Source organism: Metopolophium dirhodum, chromosome 8, assembly GCF_019925205.1.
Source record: "Metopolophium dirhodum isolate CAU chromosome 8, ASM1992520v1, whole genome shotgun sequence".
Lineage (NCBI taxonomy): Eukaryota > Metazoa > Arthropoda > Insecta > Hemiptera > Aphididae > Metopolophium > Metopolophium dirhodum.
The window spans coordinates 12509235-12522981 of NC_083567.1; the positions used below are offsets into that span (position 1 = coordinate 12509235).

General features: G+C 29.0%; 1 protein-coding gene across 3 annotated transcripts in view; it reads right to left on the reverse strand.

The window, feature by feature from the left end:
• Nucleotides 1-13747, reverse strand: part of LOC132950807 (uncharacterized) — a 321853-nt gene that overhangs the window by 132857 nt on the left and 175249 nt on the right. For 2 of the 3 annotated variants that reach the window (XM_061022381.1, XM_061022380.1), the window contains one exon: nucleotides 5369-5495. The exons of the other annotated variant lie outside the window; for it this stretch is intronic. The gene's annotated coding sequence lies outside the window, so the exon portion shown is untranslated. The remainder of the gene's footprint in view (nucleotides 1-5368; nucleotides 5496-13747) is intronic. 3 annotated transcript variants of the gene reach the window in all.

Here is a 13747-nt window from a genome sequence, read left to right on the forward strand (position 1 = left end):
CTACTATTCCAAGCAACTCCACAAGAGTTATACTCGTAAAGCCCATATACAAATAAATTAATCAAATTCTCAAATTCTAATGAATGTAAATCAAAAAGAAAACAACCTCACACATAACACAAAACTAATACAATGGAACCTTAATGGCTTTCAAAAAAAAATAAATGAATTAAAAATACTAATAGCCGAGCATTCGCCCGATTTCATATGCTTACAAGAAACCAATTTTACTGACCAAACCCACAAAACTTTAAGGAACTATATATGCTACGCTAAAAACAGAACTAATGGTTTAAGAGCCAGCGGTGGTGTAGCAATCTATGTCAAGTCATTCTTTCCTAGCAAGCAAATAAAAGTAAAAACCCATCTCGAAGCTATTGCCATTTCTATACATCTCAATGAAATAAATTTAAATGTATGCAACTTGTATTTACCCAACCAAACTAAAATCGAATCTTCCGACATCGAAAACATAATTAAACAACTCCCCAAGCCATTTATGTTATTAGGCGACTTTAATGCACATTGTACCATGTGGGGATCAGAAAAAACAGACCATAGAGGCAAGATAATTGAAAAAATACTAGAAAACGAAAACATTGTAATTCTAAATGACACATCCCCCACCCACATTAACCTAGCCAATGGAACCTTATCATCTATCGACCTAACAATGTGCACATCCTCCTTAGCCCAAAGACTCAAGTGGAAAGTGCTGCCTGATATCTATAGCAGTGACCATTTACCTATACTCACAAACTTCATGCACAGGATAGGGGATACTAATACGAATAAAAACCGTAGATGGAATCTAAAAACACCCAACTGGACATTATTCAGTGATATTATAGAGGAAGAAATTACCAAAATACAATATAATGACCAATCCAATATAGAAAACGCAGTCAAAATATTAACTAACATAATCACCTCAGCAGCAGAAATATCAATCGGTAGCTGTATAAACCATAACCAAAAACCAAAAGTTCCTTGGTGGAATGATGAGATTAAAAGAGCTATAATCAATAAAAAGAACGCCTTAAACACGTACAAAAAAAATAAAACCTTAGAAAATTTCATACAACTCAAAAAACTGCGTGCCCAAGCCAAATTTTTAATAAAAAAAAGCAAAAAAAACTCATGGAAAGAATTCACAACCAGCATAAACTCCAAAACTAACTCATCCAAGATATGGAACAAAATCCATTCATTGAAAGGTATAAACCGAAACCAAGAAATTCATATAACTGACGAACAAGGAACAACATCAGCTCCAGAAGATGTCGCCGAAAAAATCGGCGCTTACTTCCAAGATAATTTTAGCAACAAAATCTACACACAAGAATTTATTAACGGAATAAAAATACCATTCGAAAACTCACAAATAATCTCAATGATAAACCCGAACAATAGCGACCAAATTGTCTTGAACTCCAGTATAACACTCAATGAAATGGAAACTGCACTAAATAAATGCCAGAGCAAAAGCCCTGGCCCAGACAGTATCCCTTATTGTTTTATTATAAACCTCGGCATAACAGCAAAAAAATTTCTATTGAATATATATAACAATATATGGCACACAGGAGTTATACCTAAAGAATGGAAAAAGGGAATAATAATTCCTATTCTTAAACCAGGGAAAAACAAACATTCCACTGAAGGATACAGACCTATCACACTCCTAAACACAATGACAAAAATTATGGAAAAAATTATAAACTTAAGATTAACATGGTTCTTAGAAAAAAACCAAATACTTTCTAAAGAGCAAAGTGGATTTCGCCACACTAGATCAACAATGGACAACTTAATTACAATAAAAACTGAAATAGAAAATGCATTCGAACATAAACAAATACTCGGAATGATCAGTTTGGATATAACAAAGGCTTACGATTCTGTATGGAGACATAGAATACTAGCTCTACTAAGCAAAATCTTAACAAACGGCAATATGTTCATGTATATTACAAACTACCTAAAAGAAAGACAATTTCAGGTCAAAGTATCACATACCCTATCAAAGACGTTCTACCAAGAAAATGGCATCCCACAAGGATCATCACTGGCAGTCACACTCTTTCTCTTGGCCATTAATGATATTGTCGAAACAATCAAAGTTCCTGTAAAAGCTAATTTATTCGCCGATGACTTTAACATTTTTTGCAGAAGCAAAAACCTAAAAACCGTCCAAGAATTACTCCAAATAAGTGCTAACAGCTTATCAGATTGGTCAAAAAAAACTGGCTTCTCATTCTCTAACCTCAAATCCAAAAGTATTATCTTTACAAAACAAAAAAAAATAAAAGATCTCAATATAATACTAGACAACCTAGTTATACCTCACCATAATAAAATTAAAATTCTAGGAATAACATTCGATTCCAAACTTAATTGGATACCTCATCTAAAAAATATTCGTGACTCGTTATCTCAAAAACTCAACATAATCAAAATAATTGCCCACACATCATGGGGTGGTGACAGCGCATCTCTTTTAATGATCTATAAAGCGTTAATTCGATCTAAAACAGATTATGGATCAATACTGTTAAAAAATGCCAAAACCAACCACTTAAACATGGTTCAAACTAAACTAAATACTGCTATAAGACTTTCAATAGGGGGATTCAAATCCAGCCCAATTGAGAGTATTAGAAACATTGCTAATGAAATCCCACCTAACCTTAGAAGAGAAAAACTACTGCTATTATATTGTGCCAGAACCAAAAGAAATATCAACAATCCAGCCATCAAAGTAATAAATGCACACATACAGCAAGCCGAAAAAGAAAATATAAAAATAAACAATATTTTAGAAAGAAAACCGTACATTTTTCCCCCTTGGAACACAACATTCAATGTTAACCTTACTTTAACTCAATTCAAAAAAGAAAACACAATGCCATCCATATATAAAAACATGCTCAACAACATATTGCAAGAACACCCAAACAGTGTACACATATACACTGATGCATCCAAAACAAATGACGGTGTTGGTCTCGCTATGATAATAAACAATCAAACAATAGCATACAAACTTCCACCTCAAGCATCAATATTCACAGCAGAAGCGATGGCAATATACAAAGCTGTAAAATATTTCCACACTGAATATTCAAACCACCAAACAAAATGTATAATACTTAGCGACTCACTCAGCAATTTAATTGCCATCACAAATACTCGAAACCAAACAGATATTACTAAGCTAATACAAGAAGAAACTTTTCTTGCAGAAAATAAAAATATATACATCCAGTTTGTATGGATTCCGGGCCACATTGGCATTCCAGGAAATGAAATGGCTGACCAAGAAGCCCATAATGCAATCACCTCCAAATTAACTGCAACCATAAAGTCCATCACATTTGCAGATGCAAAAAACGAAATTAAACTACACACAAACAACAAATGGCATTCCTACTGGCGAAAACTCAACACCAAACTCAATAAAATAAAAAACAATATAAATCTATGGATAAATCTTGAACTCAGTAGAAAAGAAGAAACCATAATAAACCGTCTCCGAATTGGTCACACACACCTAACTCACAGCTATTTGATGACCAAAGACGATCCTCCACTATGCGACGCGTGCAATGTACTTTTAACGGTCAACCACGTCATCACAGAATGTCAAAAATACAACATGTATCGAAATCAATACCACATATCAGAACAAATTTGTCAAGCACTAGGACCAAACCCACAAGACGTTAAAAACTTAATCTTATTCTTAAAAAAAACAGAATTGTACAATTTAATTTAATGTAACCATGTAAATGCTAAAATACTAACAATGTAATCTAAAATTCGTGTACTAATGGCCTAGTTGTCGATGTATATTTCAGATCAATAAAAAAAAAAAAAAAAAATATAATTATCAACACATCGCATAATAATGAAAACTTAGAATATAAAATATAATATTATGTCAGTCCCAGTAATCAAAACTTATATAATAAAACGCTTGGCGTTTTGTAAAATAAGTAATTAAACATTAGGAATTTAAAATTTCTTTAGCGTTATAGTTCGGTACTTATAAATACAGTTAAATGAGTTATCGATCAAATGTTGTTCAAATTAATATTAAAATACGTTAAATTAATATAAAATATCATACTTTTTATTAACGTATTGGTGTTAAATGCTATATTATTTGATATGAATATATGATTACATCGAGTATATGGAAATTTATTCATATTCGATTTTAACGTGATTTTCAATGGTTGAAATAATAACTGTCCATTACAATTGGCAGTTTAATGCAATTAATTAATAAAACAAAAATATGCATAGAATTTGTTTTCAGAGAAATTTATATCTAAAACTCAGTTTTTTCTGTTAATGATATTAATATAATACACTCCATGACAAGATTAATATCGTAAAAAAAGTTGAGGGACAGATACCATTTTATAATATACACTATTATGTTGTTCTGGACAAAATTTACGAGACTCTTATTAATCTAATATTACCGTTTATAACATTTTATTTTGAACGATGCATCTAATTTATCGGATTTGAGATTTCCGTACGACCGTTATTATAATCATCAGGAAACATATCATTAACCTTTCAATTTTCTGGAAAACGAAATGAATGCCAGAGTTTTGTTAATAGAGTCGATTGCGGTTGTACTGCAGTATTGCAATTATAATTCATAAATGTTATAAGAGGATTAGGAATGGAATCGTTTCAAAACCACTCAATATTAGTGGAAACTCCTGTAAAATCAAAAAAGGAATTTCCGAGGTACTCAGACGTGAAGATACGAATCTGATGTAATTCAGAGATGCAAATATGGGTTTTGTTTAACACGGGAAGATAACATTGCGGCGGTAGGCGTATTCAAATGTAGATTACTCATTGTAAACCGTATTGATGCATTGTGTTATGTTTTTACGTCTTTTACAGTCGATTGAACATAGTACAATAGGTGATTGTAAAATACATATCTAGGTAAAGTCTATAGAAACGAATGGGTGTGTCCAGTATTATAGGAGTTTTCAATTTTCAGACGATAGCCAATTTTGTTGAGTCAACAAAACGTGCAGAATATCAGTCCACGCGATAATATCATATGTTTGAGTTAAATATTAGCTCAGTTAAGTGTACTGAATAAAATACAAAAGTAATAAAGAGGGTACTCTCATAAATTTTGAAAGTAAGGGACATTTTTTTTTTCTATCAACGGCCCTCGACCAATTATTCAACACGATAAATAAAAACGTTCCTCTTAAATTTGTGAATTACCGGTGTTTTAAAATAGAATTAACTGTTATCGATTGACAAATAATGTAATATGTTATCGATTAATATTTAGTAATACAAAATATATAAATATAATTACTTTTCATCAAATTATTTTTCAAAATGATTAGTTCACTTTATTTTGACTTGTAATTTTGGTTTGCATACAAGAACGGCGCTGATGTAGTCTTCCATCACCAAAAATATCACAATTCACAGCATAAAATCTAAAACAAAGGTATATATTATTATTTTTTTACATTATATTTCACTCGTAATTGTAATACTCATATTCTAGATTCTAAAAATTTTAGAATCTAGAATATATAGTAATATTTAATACTAAAATGTTAATCTTCAAAATATATTAAACTTTTTCAAATGTTTAATTAAAGTGGTATTTTTTATTGATTTTATAAAATAATAATTACAATATTCAAATACAAGAACAAAATAAGAAATTGAAATTGTTGTTTTTTATTTTCAACTGTTGCGTAAACGAACAATATTAACAAAATAATAATTATACATATATGTTATCAGTGATAAATTATCACTATGTACATCCATTAAAACAATATTCCAAGATAACTAATTTAATGTAGTATTATGTGTATGATATTAGTTAAATTTTTTGAAGTCAAAATAATGATAAATATACATATGTATACATATACATTGAGAATTTTGATTTTACGTTGTTTATAAATTACAGCATAAAATGCAAAGGATACTTTGATTCCTAAGGTCCTGCGATTATCGAGATCCATTTGCTTTCAGCTTAAACTTGTAATAACATTTCGAAGGGTTATAATATATCGAATTGTTGTATACAAGGTATTATAGTAGGTACCAGATGTTCAACGATAATAATTATTGATTTTTTTTTTATTTAATATTTTATGATTCAGCTACTATACCATTTTCTGTCGATATTTGTATACAACGTTTTAGATACATATAGGATAACGAGCGTATCGGTTTACAAATTTACAATAATGTGTATAATATTAAAGTATATTATATTATGTTTGTTATATATTATCATGTTATTTGTTGACTACTTTTTTTGGCATAGTAAAATGCACAAAATACGGTGAAAAATGACTATACATTCGAAACTTGACAGGGTTTGTACTTTAAAGAGGTATACTTAGTACTTAATTCAAATTTATAATTATGAGTTAGCATAAATGTATAATAGTTGTCAAAGTTGTCACAACAGTTCGAAAAACGGAAAATAATATATATAATTGTTGGTAATTCGTATCAACTCGAATTATGCATTTTTCGATTGCGAAAAGTATATATTATGATATGTAATGAATTAGGTATAATAATTATTAAAAACTTTCCTAATGTACCTAGTAATGGCGTTGAAATCAATATTTATGTTTTATTTTCAGGAAGTCTTAATGTAAACATTGTTAATAAATTTGATTATTTTTAGTTGTTTAATAGAAATAATATTGGTTTTCAACCTTCCTTGAATGAAAATAAATAAATGTCATATAAAAAACATTAGGTTTACGTGAAAAATATTTTTATTTTGTAATAATATAATGTTAGGTAAAAAAAAAATAAATATTTTCGATAAACTATATTTTCTTAAAACAATAAAGAACTTTAAATATATTTTCATGTTTATTATATAACGTTATACGTAAACGAATTTATCAAAAATGGTTAATTTGGTATTCCGAATATTATGCAAACTGTCAATGTAACACATATTATGAGTATGCACTAAAATATTTAATACCCCTAAAAATTCGGTTTAATTTTTTAAAATGTGCTCTAAAGTACCAATCACAATATTATTATATTTATTAGTCATTATTTAGTTAAGCTATATAATTGTATTTATTTCATTTATAAAATAATGCGTTCTCAGGAAAGTTATAAGTTTTAATATATTTATTATATGTAGGTAGGTATTTTCTCAATTTATTCATTTTATATCAACATTTTTACATATTTGTTTTACTCGAATAATTAATATTTGAACAATAGTTATTGACTATTGTCATATAGCATAATATTAATTAATTATCTTTTATGAAATCGACAATAAAATAGTTAATACAAATTTAATTTATTGTGAATAAATATGAATAACAACATATTCTAAATTATAGAATCGTATGTTTATATAATTATTTACTTAAAATTTGATTCGAATATATTCCTCAGGTGCTTATAGGGTTATGCAATTCGATAACGCATAATTTAATATTACTTTAATGATATATATATTTTTGATGAATAAATTATTTTATTTATAAATAATCTATAATCTTCATTGCATATACATTTTTTGATGTGCCTTCAATCAACATTGATATTAAAATTGCCAATATCATCTACAAAATAATGTCAATATACCTACGTTCTACATACATAAACATATTTATTTATTTTTTCCCTTTGATGTGTTGTAGTAATTAAAAAATATCATCTTCTGTCAGTGAGATTTTCACGATTGATGATATATATTTTTTTAGTTCTCGTACTTAGTGCCAACCATAAGTTTTTTGCAAATCTATATTATGGAAATAAGTATTTATGTACAGATTGTATTTTTAAAGAAAAAAGACAGAATACAAAGTAACAACTGTAATATTTACCTTCGATTTTCAGTAAAACGAGTACCGTAGTAAATTAAAATACTTGTGAACAGCGTCTCTACTCGATAGGTTTTGTATAGGATACCTGTTGAAACGACTTTAGTTGTACATTTCATTAAAAATGTATTTCACAGTCAGATGACTCAGTGAAGATTAATTTCAAAGATATTTCCACTCAATTAGTCAATCATCCATTTTGTCGTATTATTTCAATTTATTTCTAACGTAGACCTTTAGACGATTATAAAATCGAATAGCTATTATACAAAAAGTGACATTTTTTCGAGTTCTTTGAAATCAGATGGGCATTGTATTTTACATCTACATAAATGCTTTAAAAACAAATAAAGGGTTGAATAGGGGTGGAATGAATCAGAAGACGAATAAAATACAACTGTAAATGAAAATTGATAAATTTGTGATTGTTTATTAGACAGTTCCTATTATAACGAAGTAGTTAAAGTTACGTGAAAATTCGTGTGCGTCAACGTGTTTTTTGAAATAAAAAGAGTGCCGAACTTCCGAGATAAGCCCTATCGTTCGTTTCGGCGTATAAATCGAGAGAAAAAGTAAATAAACGCGTAAACATTACACGGCGGTACTATTGAAACATCTCTATTGTCGAAGGATTTTGTAAACAGTAGCGTGTGTGTATAATATATATTGTAGTACTAGGTGGCAAAAAATTTGTTCGTGAATGTCTGTGTGTGACCGGACAATATTGGAAAGAACTGAGAGAGAAAAGGAAAAAGATACATTTCACAGCAAACTAAACCATCGCTACACCGGGTTATCTGTAAATCTGGAAAACACACACGGTGTGGCGTCCACGCGGCGAAACTCAATTCGTAGGTAGGTATACAGTTGCACCTATACGTATACAACACCTAAATGCAATACGGTCGCGCGCGGGGTGTTCGGGCGGCCAGTCGGACGATAAATTTCCTGTATCTACGTCTGTTGTCGTCGCGGCGTGTCCCGAAAATCCATTAGCCACGCCATATTATATAATCGTATGTATATAACAGTAATATAATATAGGCGGCGCACCTCCTACTACCATGGTCGTGGGCATAAACTACCGCGTTTCGGACAGTTGAGCCGCGTTTGCGGTGCGGGAGTGGGTGGTGCGGATGGGTGTGATTGTGGTGGTGCGGTGGTGCGGCGTTTGACCGAAAACGATATATAGCACGACGAACGCGTATAATGAATCGAAATCCACCTCCTTCGATCGCCCGCCGTCGCCGTTGTATAATATTATTATTATTATTATTATTATTAATAATATTATCATCATCATCATAGGGCTGTATAATAATATATAGTGGTGGGCGAGTGAGCGCGCAAAAGGGGAAAGGATTTGATTTGTTTCGCGCCCGTCGCCATAAAAATACTCTCGCACCTATTATACCTGGCGAACGGCGGCGCGATAATAGACGAAATGATTTAGGCTGGGCGGTACGTCACGGTATAATCATAATATTATACCATTACGTCACGATCATGTTGGCCTGGAGGACGAACACCGCGGAGTGGTGTGCACCGATGATTTATAATAATGTGTTCGTAAATATATTTCACCACACGGCCATGAAACCCCCGTCGGGTCATCCGTCCGAAATTTGGCCGACTATATTATATATTACAACGAGCCGCCGCCGATGTCGACGATGACCGTGATGATGATGATGATGATGATGATGGTGATAATACGCCGCTGTAATAATATTATACATTATAGTTGATTAATGTTTGATAAGGACTGTCAGTGTTATCAGATGTCCAGGTCTGTGTGTGTGTGTGTGTGTGTGTGTGGCAGATATGACGCATCTATTGTATAGTACAAAACGCGTGCAGGAAAATATACACGTTGATTTTTCAACGTAGATAATATTGTGGCGAGTTAATTTTCATTTTTTTTTTTAAAATTATAATCGACATCTCACGGTGACCGCAGTTCAGACGGTACTCGGTCAGACGTTGTGATTTTTTTTTCTCTTGAGTAATGGTCGCCGTGAAAAACTCCATTGGCCGAAAAAAGTTAATGCGACGTACTGTGCGCGTCCAGTGTGGCGGTTATACACCGCAGTAAAACATATAAATATAAAGGACGTATACATTATGAGTGAGACGTTATCGAATTTTCGGTTTCATTTTTCAAAATGTCTAGTAAACCACGACGTTTCATTATACGCCTCAATAAACGCTAAACATTTTTATAAAAGTTTTCAGGAATAAAATAGTACCATATTCATAATATTATATCACAACGATTAAAAACCATACATTTTTAATCGATTTTCAACGAAGAAATAATTTAAGAAACATAAGCGTAATTTAATAATGTAATCATAATATTATCAATACTAATGAGTCTTAGCCCTTAGGTAATTATAATTTAGGTAATTTAGATATGTACAAAAAACGATTCTAAAAATGCTAAATTCAAATGTTGTTCTATTTACCTACTATCTTTCTTAATTATCCAATTTTTTTTATAATAACATATTTCTTTCTGTTACAGTTATTATTTAAAGTTTAAACTAATAAATAACTAATAATTAATATTTAATTAAAATATACATATAAACAGCAATAAATAAGTGTCTTTACGTTATAAATTCAGTCCGGTGAATAATATATGATAATATTATAGAGATTATTGGTATATTTGGTATTATTCATTAAATAGCAATACAATTTACTGGATCATTTATACCAGGGGTTGGCAACCTTTTTGATGACACAGGCCAAAAAATAAAAATACGTTTTTCACGGGCCACAATTTGAATATACCTATTTTATTTTAAACACAAATATAATATATAGCCGTGTCAAATTTAGTTTATTTAGGTATATCAGTGTAACAGGTGATCTAAAAACAAACCACGTTTAAATCTACCTTTTCCAGTCCATACTATATTAGTTCATTGTTTTTAATTTTTATACATAATGTATTATCTTAACACAGATACCCCTGATACATATTATTTGATATTAAAAATGTAAAATTTTAAGAAAACGGTGTTTTTACAGTTGCAATATTATTTTTATACGATATTTATTACCTATATCATTATAGCTTAGATATTAGCTTGTAAAATATTTAAAATAATAATGTTTTTTTTGGGGAGAAGAGTGCTCAAGAGTTTTCTTAAATTAGTACGTCAAAAAAATTAAGATTAGTTTGTGCTTCGAGGTTATTTTTTGATTTTCCTGAGTGCTAAGAAAAATTATCAGTGCTATAGAATATTTTTATAAAAATAATGCAAGCACGAACTTTTTTAATAAACTTAGTTTATATTGTTAATTTTTATATTTCTCAACATTTGTCACTATATTTTCAGAATACTTATTTTTATTTTTAAACCATTGGAGTATGAAAAATGTAATCACAAACAGTGTATAATATAAAAATGTGTAGGTAAAATAAATTAAAAAAAGACAAGTTTAAGGTATGATTGGTTTTTTTTAAAATTTAATTTCCAAAATATGAAAAGCTCACTATTATTTAAAATAATTTTAATTTCATTATATTATGTAAGTAGTTAATAATAATATAATTTTTATTTTGTACACTGATATTTACATAGTGCGCAGTTCAAATACAAGTACGTCAGTTTGAGTAAAATATAATTTATGTTATATAATTAATATATGTATTTTTATACTATATGATTACGCACCTAACATTTCTGTTTTATGGCTTACATAATTGTAAGTCAATATACAATAAAGAAAACTAACAATATCTTTGTACAAATAGGTTAATTATATAGGTTTAATAAAAATCTCATAACAATTATTGTCTTGTTTATTTTTATAAATTTTTTTAAAAAAAATATTATAATTCATTAACTATTTTTATAAATACATTGAAAAAAAATGTATTTCATTCTGCTATTCTAAACATATTTCCCTAATCTAGCCTGACAAGTGACGAGCATAAAGTAAATTGTATTTTATGTGGAAAATAAATGATAATTTTTTTATATTGTTAAATTGTTAATGAATGAGTATCAGCTGTACACTCATTCAGTAAACGGCAGTAAAAAATAAAATCAATTTAAATACTGACACAATGATTTATATTATGTTCGATCACACCTATTATATTATTTTATTGTTAGGATGCTGCGTAGTTTTTAATTAAAATATGTGATTTAACATTTTTTACGAAAAATGTGTTGAGCTTAACGAAATATTTAAAGAATAACATCATAGGCCGTTTATAATTTACTAATAACAAAATGCCTTGGCACCTTATAAAAATGTATACAAACAAATTAATTTTCTATGAACAAAAAGTCAAATTAAAAAGTTATTATAATTTTAGTATTTTAACATAATATGTCATAATCAAGTTTTGTATAAGTAATTGCATTTAAAATCATCTTTATATTTATGATGAAAAATAAACTATAGTAAAATAATTCTGTAAAAATGTAATTTTTTTATTTTCGTCTAATGATACACAACAATAAATTCGTTTAAATAAAGTTATTTCAATTTAATGAGAATGGGTTATTATTTAACCATCTAAAGTATTTTTTATTTATACTGAAAAAATTTTTTAACATGTCATATTAGAGCACTAACTTTATAGAATATCATTATTAAAGCACATCAAACTAGGTACCTTCTACATATTATTGTTTATTTTAGGTAAATTTGGTACTCCACAATGAACAATGCAAAATTCACAATACACAATGTCCATCAGTTAGGTTAAAAAGGACCTATATTGATCCAAGGTCAAAACAACGATTTTTTTGTTAAAATTTATAAAGTTAGCTCATAAATATATTTTAATAACATGATAATATATATTATATTGTTGAAGAATAGTAGTGCATTTTGTTTCATATAATAATTGTGCTTACTTCTCTCAGTATACTTTTTCTTGTACATAATGTATATTATAATATGGTAGTGGTTAAAACCCATAAAAACGGTCGGAAAAAAGTCATGGTATCATGTTAATCATGACGTTGTCAGATGATAAACGTAATTGTTTGAAAAGTCTAAGAAACTCTAGATAGAGGCTAGCAAGTGATAACAATACGAGTACAATACCATTCCGATTTATGAAAAGATAAAGTTAAATATTATATATATCTTTATTCTTGTAGAATAATAAACTACGAAAACCAGCTTAGATATTGTACTGAACGTTTGCTTTTGACTTGACTTTCCTCGTTTTGTATTTTGCGGTTCATTTTTCTGTATTTCACGAGTATGATATAGTGTTTCAATAAAATTGTAACACGGCGTTATAGATAGGCTATTTAGCAACACCACTGCCGTGGGTATTTTCTACGGTACCTAGAACATGATCGAAGTATGTGATATTATTACAGCGAAACTTCTATAATATAACGAATTTCCATTTAATAAAATTTTCCGTTTAACGATATATTTTTGAGAACGAAACCAAAATAGAACCAAATTTATTCAATTCTATTTAAAGAAATTTTTTACAATACGAATTTCTTTTGAGCCCCACGAGACTTCGTATTATGGAAGTTTCACTGTATTATGATAAAACACAACGAAGTAGGTTAGAAGAAAGTAAAGCTAAATATTAGTACGCTGTGTACAAATATTATACACACTTCGTGCTATACATAATATATTACATATTTACATTTAGTGATTGACTGAATACTTTTTTTTGTAAGGTTAAAGAACAAATAGTGTTTTTATTATACAATAGTTGTAGTTATTTATGAGAAACTAATAGGTAGAAAGTAGTCTCATCACCTAAGATAGTTTAATTTAAAAATACTATAAACTACAATATTATTATAATAGTGAAAAATTAATGGCATCTTACCAGAAATATTTTAAAT